Source organism: Aegilops tauschii, chromosome 3 (assembly GCF_002575655.3).
Source record: "Aegilops tauschii subsp. strangulata cultivar AL8/78 chromosome 3, Aet v6.0, whole genome shotgun sequence".
Lineage (NCBI taxonomy): Eukaryota > Viridiplantae > Streptophyta > Magnoliopsida > Poales > Poaceae > Aegilops > Aegilops tauschii.
In genome coordinates, this window is record NC_053037.3 from 138845829 (window position 1) to 138858616 (window position 12788).

At 51.7% G+C, this 12788-nt stretch overlaps 1 pseudogene; it reads right to left on the bottom strand.

The window, feature by feature from the left end:
* Positions 1–5400: 5400 nt before the first annotated feature.
* On the bottom strand, positions 5401–10533 carry LOC109738939 (uncharacterized; annotated as a pseudogene).
* Between the last annotated feature and the right edge of the window lie 2255 nt (positions 10534–12788).

Genomic DNA, 12788 nt, shown 5'->3' on the forward strand with positions numbered 1-12788 from the left:
CGCTTTAGGCTGGAGAGCTCAGCGGTTTTTTCATTGAGGGCCTTCTCCGCCTGTTCTGCCCGGGTCACCAGTGCGGCTTTCTCCTCAGCCCAGGCCTTCCGCTCAGCGTCGAATTCCGTCTTCAATTTCTCCTGAGCGGCAATGCTGGAGACAAACTTGGCATTCGCTTTCCGGGTCTCCATCTCTTGAGTTTTTAACCAGCTCTTGAGACCCGCAAGGTCCGACTCAAATTTCTTGCCAGTAGCCTGCATATATTTCCGGGTTATTAAACAGTCATTGTATAAGTCCCAAGCACTTTCCAAGCAAAGACACTTGGCACTTGGGGGCTAATGCATATTGAACGTGTTTATCTATGTACTGCCGGTTCAATTAAGTAAGCCGGACTCTAAGTCTATAATATATGCCAATTATAAGTTATAGACTTGGGGGCTAGCAGGATGAGGATCACTATGCGGAAAGTAAGAAGACAACAGAAGGTTACCTCAGATTTCTGTTGGATCTGGTTGACCATGGCGATCTCGGCGTCTTGGCTCTTGTGAACCTGGCTGATGTAGCCTGAGACAAGCTCTTCAATGCTTAAATCGGTGTAGCCCGAGAGATCCAGATTCGCCCGGTGGGGTCGCAGCAGCTCCCCCTTCGCAGAGCATTGGGCCAGTGCGGTCGGCCTCCCCGGCTCAACATACTCCGTCCGGGTAATTACCACGTCCGGGTCGTTAGCCGGTGGGGTTGAGCCGGAGGCCTCCGGATTAGCTGACGCTTCGGTCGTTGTCTTGGTGGTCGGGGCAGGGGCTTCAGGCGCCGTATCCATGGGAATGGTGGCCTCGGAGGCGGCTGGTGGATCTTGAGCCGTCGTCTCCGGCTCAGGCAAGTCCGGCACTCCGGCTGACCTGGTCTTCTTTGTTCTTTTGGTGAGCTTTTCCTGGGCACTGAAAAGACAGAAGTGTTAGGTATACAAAAAGTAAGTACAGACAGATAATGTAAGGAGATTGTTATTACCCGGGTGCAGTCTTGAAGGCCGGCAAATTTGACTGCATGGAGTCACCCGAAGAGGGGGAGGTCTCCTGGTAATTGGAGTCAGAAGAGTTGAGTGGCTGGCGGATGACACCCGCCAACGGATGAAAAGGGTACAGGTGAGAAAAAACCTCAGTGCGGCGTTTCCTTGTCGCGACGGGTAACCTGGCGGAGAGGTCGGTGTCCTTGCGGGCCCGGGTGAGACGCCGGCTTTCGTGAACCTACTGCTTCAAAAGAAATTGAGGGTCTTGATGAGCTAATGGATGAGAAAAGCTTACTTTCCGGGTTACCCTTCGGACTTTCAGCTGTGGCAAAGGCTCCGAGTCGGAGGGGAGTAATGTTACCTCTTCAATCACCGGGTTACTGGCGCCGGTGTCATCCTGTCAATAAGCAAAATGATGGTAAAGTGGACAGCAGCAAACAATAAATACGGCAAGAGTTTAAAGGTTTAAGGGTTACCTCTGACTCGGAGCTATCGCTTAATTGCAGCAGCTCCGGAGCAGTGGGTCTGTTTCCCTTTTTGCGAGGGGCGGCTCTCTTGGCGGCTTTCTTCGCCTTCCTGGCTTTCTTGGCCGCCTCATGGTCATATTTGACCCGCCAGAATTTATCATCAGTCTGAGAAATACAGTAATGAGTTCTTAGAAAGATGACAGGTAAAAAAAATGGAAAGGTTAAAGTCAGCGGCTTACCGCTGGAGCTGGATTGGTCTTGCAGAATGGGGCTAGCCCGCTTTTTCCACAGTCTGCCAGGCTCTCGTTTAATAGAGCCTTGGTCTCTTCTTCGGCAACATCTTCTGGAAGGTCGTTGCGACTGTGCCTCTGCGGGTCATCCTTTCGCCCGGTGTACTCACACATTAAGCCGGGGCGGCGGCTCAATGGGATCACCCGCCATGAGATCCAGACCCGGACCAGGTCTATTCCGTTCAGACCGTTGCCTAGCAGGGCCTTGATCTTATTGATCGTTGGAAGCAGAGGCTGGCGTTCCGCGGCAGTCAGCTTGTCGGATAGCGGATGAGTCGGCTCCAGGCGTGTTGGGCGAAAGCCGGGCAGCGGGCTCTCATCAGCCGGGGACGTGTCTTGGCAGTAGAACCAAGTCATGTTCCAGTCTTTGGGGTGACTTGGCGGTTCTGCGTAAGGAAATAGACAGTCCCTGCGCCGTTGGATAGAGATGCCGCCTAGTTCTAGACTTGGACCGTTTGCGCACTCGGTTTGGCGGTTCAAATAAAACAGCTCTCTGAAGAGCAGCAGACTCGGGTCTTCTCCAAGATATACTTCACAAAAAACTTGGAAGTTGCAGATGTTGGATATGGAATTGGGTCCTATATCCTGAGGCCGAAGGTCAAAGAAGTTGAGCACGTCCCGGAAGAATTTTGAGCTGGGCGGTGCGAAGCCCCGGCTCATATGGTCTGCAAAGATCACTACCTCCCCGTCCCTCGGCTGAGGTCTTTCTTCGGACGGGTCAGGGGCACGGTAGGACATCACTTCCTTCCTGGGCAGATATCCGGACTTAACGAAGTTGGCTAGGGTCTCATCGGTGACGTTGGATCTCATCCAGTTGCAAGTGATGGGAGCTTTGGGAGGCATGGTGACGGTTGGTGATCTATGATAAAGAGGAAAGTGTCCGGGTTAATTATAAGCCGGAGTTTATCATTCAAACTACAATGACGGCTTATGAAGGGGACTAATGGTATGTATTGATATGGTGGGCCATCTAAGCCGTCGGGGTATTCAGGATGAGTTGGTCATCTACGGCTTACTGCGGTTAAGTCGGAAGATACTGCAGAGCATGGTTCTCTTTAAACCGGAAAGTTCTATGGCGCGTGTTTTCTTTAAGTCGGAAATATAAGCCGCCAAGATTCAGGGGCTGCAGTTTTTACTAAGTGTGGTAAAACAGATTTCATATATTACAGTAACTTTTTCGGATCAAAATGGTCGGGCAAGATGAAAATTTTCTAGACCTAAAGAAACAGAAACAGGAGAAGTTCTTAAGGTGGAACAGGGTTTTTAAGCAGTAAAAAGAGGATTTTTTGCAGATGGAATGGGTCTCAAACTTCTACCGCGGTGGTTCTACGCGAGGTTAAAGATCAACTAACTACAGTGGCAACAAGAACTACCGAGTCTGTGGGCAATGGTGATGAACACGAAGAACTGAAAGAACCCTACCGCAGATCTGTTCTAGCAAGGCAGAGAAGACTCACCGGAGTTGAGGAAGAGCGAAGGTCGCCGCCGTTATCTGATCCGGGTCAGGGTGATGCAGCGGCCGGTTCGATGAAGAACAGGGGCGCGACGGCGGCGGCGGCAGAAGCTCGGGCAGAGGAACGACAGCGCGAGGAAGAAGAAGGAGAGTGTGAGAAGAGAGTGCCGGGCCGGCCTATTTATAAGGCAAGTCATAAGTGGGCGCGATATTCAAGGAGACCACGGCGTGGTTATCTCCCCCTCACGGCGCCTCGATTTTCGGAAAGGCAGTAACAGCAGAGATCCGTTGCAGATCTGGCGGCGTAAAAAACGGACTTAATGGAGGATGACGTCACGGCGGATTATCCGGAGTCCGGAGAATGACGTCACACCGGGTTACGGCCTTCACACGAACGGTAAGCCGGAGATTTTTTCTGTCGGCAGAGTTGAAGATTGACACGAGCCGGCTCAAGTCAATCTGGGGCCTAATGTTGAGGATATAGACCTGGGAGTCACCCGCCAGGAGGGCCGGGTTACTCTAAGGGTCATTGCCAGAAGCCCGGAGCTAAGTTTCAAGATAATGGGCCAGAGATGGGCTGAGACCCGGCGATGGCTTAAGGCCCGTAGTACAATCTTTATTGTTATAGTAGACTTGTAGTGTAAGGCAAGTATTGTTTAGAGTCTGAGCCGGACACTCTTATGAGCCGGCCGGGACTCTAAGGGCCACTGGGCGTCAGCCTCCCTATATAAAGGGACGACCCGACAGCGGTTTAGGGGCGACAACAACCTCATCGAGAACCGGGCATAGCTGTTTAGCTCCCTGGCGATCGTAACCCTAATCAATAACACCCCGAACTGGACGTAGGCTTTTACCTTCATCGTAAGGGGCCGAACCAGTATAAACCCTCGTGTTTCTTGTCCCGCATAACCCCTTCAAGCTTCCTAGTTGCGATGGCTCCACGACTAAGTCCTAGCTCAAGGACATCTGCCGTGACAATTCCACGACAGCTTTGCCATTTATGGAAGTTAATCCTGCCCGGACGGGAACCAGGTCCGTGGGAGGAAGATATCCCTGCACCTGGAGCTTGGTTAGTTGGGCGTGGGAGACCGAGCAGCTCTCCCAATCGCCTTTTTGAGGGCCGTGAGGGCGTGAGGAAGAACTGGGAGCGCCAACCATGTTTGCGCGGTTCTCTATGGCCAGCTCCAAGGATTTTTCGCCTGGTTGGGAATGGCATCTGAGATCCAATCTCCTTAACTAGACGCCTTCCATACGCCGTCAGGGTGTTATCTATAAAAACACTTGGACCCTTCGTATTCATCTGATCTGACACGTGGAAGCCGAGGCGAAGGTAGCGCATAAGCCAAAGGATACGATGTTTAATGTGAAGTCGAGGCTGTCCGGAGTATCACGGAGGACCCACCTAACAGAACCGAAGATATAAAAGCCGGATAGTGCGTCATCAGTGAAAATTCGAATACAGTTCTTTTGTTCAAATTGCTTTGGAGTATTCGGAGGAGGAACCCGCCTTGCAATGCCGAAGACGATCTGCACGCCGGACACGTCGTCATTGAAGCATGGTTCGGGGGCTACTGAGGTAGTCCTGGACTAGGGGGTCCATGGGCGTTCGGGCTGTGTGATGTGGTCCGGATTGATGGGTCGTGAAGATACAAGATCGAGGACCTTCTCCTGTGTCCGGATGGGACTCTCCTTTGCGTGGATGGCAAGCTCGGCGTCTGGATGTATGGTTTCCTTCCCCTGTAAACCGACCTTGGACAACCCTAGCCCCCTCCAGTGTCTATATAAACCGGAGGGTTTAGTCCGTAGAGGCAATCATAATCATACATGCTAGACATCTAGGGTTTAGCCATTACGATCTCGGGGTAGATCACTCTTGTAACCTCTATACTCATCAAAGTCAATCAAGCAGGAAGTAGTGTATTACCTCCATTAAGAGGGCCCGAACCTGGGTAAACATCGTGTCCCTTGCCTCCTGTTACCTTTGATCCTTAGACGCACAATTCGGGACCCCCTACCCGAGATCTGCCGGTTTTGACACCGGAAGGGGGGATGGGAGCGAACAGGGCGGCAGTTGCGCCCACCCCATTGCCTTCTTCGATCTGCATGATGCCGACGCGCTCCGTGACCGCTGACAGCTGGAAACCAGCTGTGGCCACGGCAGGGGTGTTGATGCAGGGCAGCAGGCAGGGGATCATCTCAGGGCTTGCAGGGTCGTGAGGCGCGGGGGATTGGGTGGGGTGGTGATCGCCCACCGTTTTTGAAGGCTAACGGATACTGCAGCGCCTCGATCATGGCGTTCTCCATCTCTAGCTGCATGCAGTCCGTGCACGGAGGGGGGGGGGGGGAGAGCGTGCGGCCTGAGTCGGAGAAGCTGAAGAAGTGGGCCACCGGGTCTTCTGTACCAGCATCGGGAGGTGGGGTGGCAGGGCGGAGGGGCAGCAGTGATGTCGCACGCAGAGGAGGCAGAGCATCTTCAGTGGCCACCCTGGCCTGGCCGTGGCCCTGCTTCCCGTGGCCCTCCTTGGCGTGGCACTCGCGGCCAAGCAGGCGGTCTTTCCAGGAGCGCCCCGAGCCGCCGCTGTTGTCGCTGTCTTCGTGGTCGCCCCTTGAGGCCCCGAGGATGGGGCCTCCACAGTCCGCTGTCGGGGCGCGCTGGCTTGAGCGGCGGCCCGGGCCTTGGCCATCTTCGACGCGTGCCACCCACGTACCAGGCTCGATACGTGGCATGGGGCGGTTGTCGTCGTCGTCGGAGGAGGGGAGCCTGCTCTGGCCGGAGTGCGACGATCGGGGCGAGTGCAGGGTCTAGTCCTCCACCAGATCGACGTGCACCAGGAGGTCGTAGCGGTGCACACCTGGTGGCGGGGGGACGCGATGGTCGAGTGGAGCAAAGCCGATCACCTCATCGACGCGGCTGGCGCCGTGCTTGAGCACCCAGAGCGCGCGCCTCGTCAAAATGTGGGCCACGTCCCAGACCAAGAGCTCGCAGGCAAAGTGCTTGGTGTGCCCCCGCTCCAGCGTGCGCGAGTCCAGGTGGTCGATGCGACCGAAGTCGCCGAAAGCCTCCTCTGCCCCCGCCAGGGACTGATGTCTCTTGAAGCTACGTCGGTATTTCCCCAAAGAGGAAGGGATGATGTAGCACAATGGGGGTAGGTATTTCCCTCAGATATGAAACCAAGGTTATCGAACCAGTAGGAGAACCAAGCAACACAACGTAAACAGCCCCGATAACAAATCCTCACAACCCGACGTGTTAAAGGGGTTGTCAATCCCTTCCGGGGTACGGCGCCTCGAGATTGGGAAACGGACGTGAGATAAATTGTAGTAGATTGATAGATCAAACGCCAAATAAAATAAATAAAAATAAAATGCAGCAAGGTATTTTTTTGTATTTTTGGTTTAATAGATCTAAAAATAAATGCAAGAGAAAAGTAGATCGCAAAGGCAAATAATATGAGAAAGAAGACCCGGGGGCCGTAGGTTTCACTAGTGGGTTCTCTCGAGAAAAATAGCAAACGGTGGGTGAACAAATTACTGTTGGGCAATTGATAGAACTTCAAATAATCATGATGATATCCAAGCAATGATCATTATATAGGCATCTCGTCCAAGATTAGTAGACCGACTCCTGCCTGCATCTACTACTATTACTCCACACATCGACCGCTATCCAACATTTATCTAGTGGATTAAGTTCATGGAGAAATGGAGTAATGCAATAAGAACAATAACATGATGTAGACAAGATCTATCTATGTAGAGATAGACCCCCATCGTTTTATCCTTAGTAGCAACGATACATACGTGTTGTTTCCCCTTCTGTCACTGGGATCAGGCACCGTAAGATCGAACCCCTTACAAAGCACCTCTTCCCATTGCAAGATAAATAGATCAAGATGGCCAAAAAAACCCAAATATCGGAGAAGAAATACAAGGCTATAAGCTATCATGCATATAAGAGATCAAAGAAACTCAAATAACTTTCATGGATATAAAAAGATAGATCTGATCATAAACTCAAAGTTCATTGATCCCAAAAAACATACCGCAAAAGAGTTACGCCATATGGATCTCCAAGAGACCATTGTATTGAGAATTCAGTGAGAGAGAGGAAGCCATCTAGCTACTAACTACAGACCCAAAGGTCTACAAAGAACTAACGCATCATCGGAGAGGCACCAATGGAGGTGGTGAACCCCATCAGAGATGGTGTCTAGATTGGATCTGGTGGTTCTGGACTCTACGGCGGCTGGATGAATATTTCGTCGACTCCCCTAGGGTTTTTGGGAATATTGGGGTATTTATAGAGCAAAGAGGTGGTCCGGGGGGCACCCGAGGTGGGCATAACCCACCAGGGCGTGTCTGGGCCTCCTGGCGCGCCCTGGTGGGTTGTGCCCCCCTCGGGGCTCCCCCCAAGCGCAGCCAGGGCCCATTACATTCCTTCTGGTCCATAAAAAATCTCCCTGGAGTTTCGTTGCATTTGGACTCTGTCTGCTATTGATTTCATGCGATGTAAAAAAACATGCAGAAAACAACAACTGACACTTGGCACTATGTTAATAGGTTAGTACCAAAAAATGATATAAAATGACTATAAAATGATTATAAAACATCCAAGATTGATAATATAACAACATTGAACAATCAAAAATTATAGATACGTTGGAGACGTATCAGCATCCCCAAGCTTAACTCCTACTCGTCCTTGAGTAGGTAAGTGATAAAAACAGAATTTTTGATGTGGAATGCTGCCTAACATGTCATATCATATTCTTTTCTTTATAGCATGGAATTGGACTTTTATGTGATTCAAAGCAATAGTCTAGTTTTGACATAATAATTTAGATACTCAAGCATATCAACAAGCAACCATGTCTTTCAAAATATCAACGCTAAAATAAGTTATCCCTAGCCCATCATGCTCAACCATTGATCCATTCATGAAACACACTCGAATATTAGCTACACCCAATACTTAAGTACGATCATATTGCCTCCTAGTTGGTGCTTTTATAAGAGAAGATGGAGACTCAAAATAAAAATTGCATACAGTAAAAGAAAGGCCCTTCGCAGAGGGAAGTAGGGATTTGTAGAGGTGCTAGAGCTCAAAACGAAAAATTAGAGATAAAGCATTTTGGGAGCTGTATCCATCCCACCAACGAAAACGACTTAGAGTTCCCAACACTTTCCATGCTAGATATATCATAAGCGGTTCCCAAACAGAAAATAAAGTTTATTCCTTTTTCCACCATACTTTCACTTTCCATGGCTAGCTGTATCCACGGTTGCCCTCCATACCAACACTTTCCAAGGAATTTATTATTTGACAACATAAATTAAATTCATTTTTGCATTTCGGGAATGGGCATCCCTAAAACCTTTGCCTTACTCTCGTGCAATGACAAGTGAATAAACATTCATCGTGAGAATAACACATCCAACATGGAAAATATTAGCCACCCCTCACCGCTCCGCGAGCAAAACAAACAAACGAAAGAGAAGTTTATTTTGAAAATTAGAGATGGCACATGCAAATTTGCTTAGAACGGCAAAAGAATACTGCATATAGGTAGATATAGTGGACTCATGTGGCAAAACCGGTTTAAAGGATTTTGGATGCACGAGTAGAGATCATACTTGGTGCAAAATGAAGGCTAGCAAAAGATTGAGAAGCGACTGTCAGTGTCAAAACCGGTAGATCTCGGGTAGGGGGTCCCTGTCGGTGTCAAAACTGGCGGATCTCGGGTAGGGGGTCCTGAACTGTGCGTCTAAGGTCGATGGTAACAGGAGACAGGGGACACAATGTTTACCCAGGTTCCAGCCCTCTCTATGGAGGTAATACCCTACTTCCTGCTTGATTGATCTTGATGAATATGAGTATTACAAGAGTTGATCTACCTCGAGATCGTAATGGCTAAACCCTAAAAGTCTAGCCTGCATGACTATGGTAATGAGTCCTTCTCCTCCGGACTAAGTCCTCCGGTTTATATAGACACCGGGAGGATCTAGGGTTACACAAGGTCGGTTACAAAGAAAGGAATCTACACATTTGATCACCAAGCTTGCCTTCCACGCCAAGGAGAGTCCCATCCGGACACGGGTGCAGTCTTCGGTCTTCGTATCTTCGCAGCCCATCAGTCCGGCCCATGGCTAACAGGCCGGACGCCCGAGGACCCCTTAGTCCAGGACTCCCTCAGTAGCCCCTGAACCTAACTTCAATGACAAGGTATCCAACGCATAGATCTGTCTTCGGCATTGCAAGGCGGGTTCCTCCTTCCGAACTCCAAGATAGTCTTCGGACATAATGATCGTGTCCGGACGTAACACACACACCACACACAACCATAGAGAATATAATATTCCATGAGTCCAATCCGCTGACAACTTTTTGCAACATGACATCACGTCCGCCCGGTCATAATTTTGAACCGTTTTTCGTCTGCCGCTACACGTTTCAAGACGCGGTTGCCATTAGCACGTCTTGTCGAAGCAGAGATCGTGTCCCCTCATTGCGGGATTCTCATCAATACGGGCGTGGGTAACCCAACCGTGCCGTTTACACATCCCTTGGGAATAGGCGAGTTTTAAGGCGAGTGGGGAGGCATTCGATATTTACTGCCTTTATAAGGAGATAAAGATTCCCTTTCTTCACCCACGCCTTCTCTTCCTCTCTGTCCTTCCATTCTCGAGCTCCAGCGCCCAAGTTCCCATGTTCTTTTCCATTCCGAGCAAACACCCAACCATGTCCGGATCCGGAGGTCAGGGCAAGTGGATGGCCTCCTCCGTCAAGGAAAAGGACATCGCCGAGCTTCGCGAGGCCGGGTATCTGGCGAAAGAGATAACCCACCGGCTCCCGGCCAAGGGACAAGTCGTCCCCACACCAAAACCCAACGAGAGGGTGGTGTTCCTCCCTCATTTCGTCCGCGGGCTAGGGTTTCCACTCCACCCTTTCGTCCGCGGGCTGATGTTCTATTACGGGCTAGATTTCCGTACTAGCCCCGAACTCCTTCCTCAACATCTCGACATTCATTGTCGTGTGTGAGGCTTTCCTCCGCATCCAGCCCCACTTTGGACTATGGCTCAAAATCTTCAACGTGAAGCCGAAGGTGGTGGATGGTCAACACGCGGATTGCGGGGGAGCCATGGTGAGCAAGATGCCCAATGTCACATGGCCCCAAGGCACGTTCGTGGAGACTGTCAAGGAGTGGCAGAAGCTGTGGTTTTATATCACAGAGCCATGCGGTGCCACTTGGGCCGCCGCTCCCGAATTTAAGTCCAGGGCTCCAATGCAGCTGACCTCCTGGATGGAGAAATGCCCAAATTGGTCTTCATCGGATGAGCTGATGGCGTTGTAGACGCACATTCAAAGCATGGTGAACAAGAACATCAAGCTCGTCGATGTGATCCAGGTTATGCTAGTTCACCAGATCCTCCCTTGCCAACGCTGAACTTCCCCTTTATGGGAATTCGATCTGGAGAAGCACCAGACCTTGTGAGGCTCTTCGGCACCACTCACGAAGATGCCTGGAAGCCGCTCTTCAAAGGCGATGAGAAGCCGCCGGCCATTGACTCGGATCGTGGGCACGATCTTGCCCACCCCGCCAGCGCGGTAAGTCCTCCACATCTCAAGGCGTGCCCTCTACCTGTTTGTCCAAGGAGGGTAACTGAACTTTGCTAATTTATCATTTCAGGAATGGACGGAGAAAGCGGAGCGAATTCATAGTTCGGCTCCGCTGCTCGAAGAGCCAGTCATCCCGCTCCTGGCGAAGATGCTGGTCCCGACGCCCTATCAGCCACCGGAGAAGAAGGCCAAGAAGAAGGCCAAGGGGGGCCGGGGTGGCCTCCGCCCCAAAGGCACTTCAGACATGATGTCCGAAGATAAGACTCACTCCTCTGCCGCCGAAGATGATGACAAGGAGGAGGAGGAAAGCAACCCTCCCCCTGATGGGGGGAGGAAGAAGAGGGCAGCCTCCACAAATCTGGAGGCGGAGGTGCCCAAGAAGGGGAAAGGCTCCCTCGCGGATAAAACCGCGTGGGACATCGACCGCAGTCCGGAGCGACCCTCGCGGAGCAAGCCCCTGGTTGCGTCGTAAGTACTGACAGACTCGTACCCGCCCGTGTATCCGGCCTTTCCTCCTTATTGTATTAACATGGTTAGTTATGCTATTGCAGTCCGGCCCACGACAGCTTCCTGCGAACCTCGTCGGGAGGTTCGCTGGATTGAAAGGCGATGGCCCGCGAGTCACCGCCGGCCGTTCACTCTCCCCCGGCCAGGGGCGACATCGAGGTGTTGTCCCGAAGGACCCTTCCTGGCCGGGGAGAGGTTCCGGAGGTCGTCAGGGCGGCGCCAGAGATCAAGACCTCGGCCGCCGGACACATGGGGGAACAGATCCCCATGGGGACTGATGATGGGGGCCAGGTTCAATTCGACCCCAAACCGAATACGATTTCAGAGACCCACAAGGCTCCGGAATCCGGCAAGTAGCCTCCCTCGAAAGAAGGAGGCGCACCCATCCCGCGGGTGACCTCTGTCCAACCAGACAGACGGGACAATCTGCTGGAAGCGCTACGAGGCGCTTCCATTGTGGATGAACATCGTATCCTTATGGGTATGGTGATTGAGAAGGTTCAGTCCGTCAAAAGCGGACTGACCGAAGCCTGCAGCGGCCTACTGACATGTTTTGAGGTAAGCGACGCAAAAGAGAAAATCCCAATATAGACAGTAACCCCTGAGACACTGTCCGGTGTTCGGAAAGAAAAGCCAGACAGAGGATCAATTAATTTTCGCAGGGAACTAACTAAATGTGTCTTATAAGCAGGTGTCGTTGTTCGCCACGACCTCACATGCTGCCGAAGTCTCCGGACTAAAGCAAAAGCTAGAGCGGGCCGAGGGAGAGCTCAGCCAAGCGAGGAAGCAGCTGGAAGAGCAGCAAGGTATGCAATGACTTGCTATATATTCGGAAAGAATAAATGTTGTGTATTGACTGTGATGCCATGATTTATGTAGGAGCGACGACCGAGGTTGAGGCCCTAAAAAAGGCCCTGGCCGAAGCCGAGGAGAAAGCTGCCAAGGAGCAAGCCGCCCGCAAAAAGCTCAAAGCCATGCTCAACGAGGTCCAGCAAGAGCTCCTGGACGCGGTGAAAAAGTGCGATGCCTTGGAGGGTGATGTTTCGGCTCGAGAGACCGAACTCGCCAAGGCTCGCCAGAGTGCGGAAGAGGCCCGGGTTGAAGCCCAGGGCGCCCTCCAGGAATCCAGGAGGCCAAGAAGATCGCGGCGGGTAAGGCGTTTAGTATGCGAAGCAAGTATGTGAAGAAGAAGTTTTTCTTACTAACCCGAATTCGGAGTTCCCCAGGGGCGTTTGCAGACTTGCCACGCAGCATGTCAGACGCTGCGGAGTTCTTCGGGGCCGAAGAAGGGAGCTCGACGGAGAAGCTGTTCTAGTCGCAATACCTTGCGCCAGAACATCCAGTGCCCTTCACTGATCAGCTGAAACAGCTAGTCGAGCTGCATAGGGTGGCCGAACTGGCCATGGAGGATTTGATAATCCGGCTGTGGCCTGCCGAAGCTATACCCAACAGCTACTTC